Source organism: Otolemur garnettii, unplaced genomic scaffold (genome assembly GCF_000181295.1).
Source record: "Otolemur garnettii isolate 467f Iridium unplaced genomic scaffold, OtoGar3 scaffold00026, whole genome shotgun sequence".
Taxonomy (NCBI): Eukaryota; Metazoa; Chordata; class Mammalia; order Primates; family Galagidae; genus Otolemur; species Otolemur garnettii.
In genome coordinates this window covers 7,815,810-7,816,644 of record NW_003852421.1, presented here as the reverse complement: position 1 = coordinate 7,816,644, position 835 = coordinate 7,815,810, and positions in this window count along the sequence as shown.

The following is an 835-nucleotide window of genomic DNA, read 5'->3' as shown; positions in this document are numbered from 1 at the left end:
ATTCCTGTTCTGTTGTCTGTCTAGCTCCTATAAGCCAATGGTTCTCAGTCTTACCTGTACATTGAAGTTTCCCAGGGAGCTTTAAAAAAGAGGCCCATTTTTCATCCTAGGCAGACTGAAGGTGGGGAAGGAAGTATTGAGGATCTGTAATTTTTTAATGTGCTCCAGATTTTGATGAATAGTCAGACTTAGACACTGATAGGAACTACATTTAGCAACGTGCCTATCTTGTTATATCTCTTGGACTGTTTTATATTGTTATTTAGTACTCATAAATACGATTATGTTCATATATGTCTATGTTCATAAACAACCGAAATTGCTTGCTTATAGTTCTGGATGCTGGAAAATCCAAATCAAGGAGCAACAGCAGATACAGTGTCTGGTCAGGGCTATCTGGCACCTCTTGTGGCCTCCCAAGATAGAAAAGGTAAGGGAGTTCACTCCAACGTAAGGGATAAGGGCACTAATCCCATTAATTTTATTTATTTATTTATTTATTTATTTATTTATTTTGAGATGTCTCACTCGGTTGCCCTTGTAGAGTGCTATGGCATCTTGATAGCTCACAGCAATCTCAAACTCCTGGGCTTAGCAGGGACTACAGGCACTCGACACAATGCCCAGCTAATTATTCTATTTTTAGTAGACACAGGTTCCCCTTCTTGCTCAGGCTGGTCTTGAACCCCTGAGCTGAGGTGATCTACCTCCTCGCCTCAGAGTGCTAGGATTACAGGTGTGAGCCACAGTGCCCCGCCTCTAATCCCATTCATGAGGATAGGACCCTCATGACTTAATCACATCCCAAGACCCCACTTTCTTTTTTTTTTTTTTT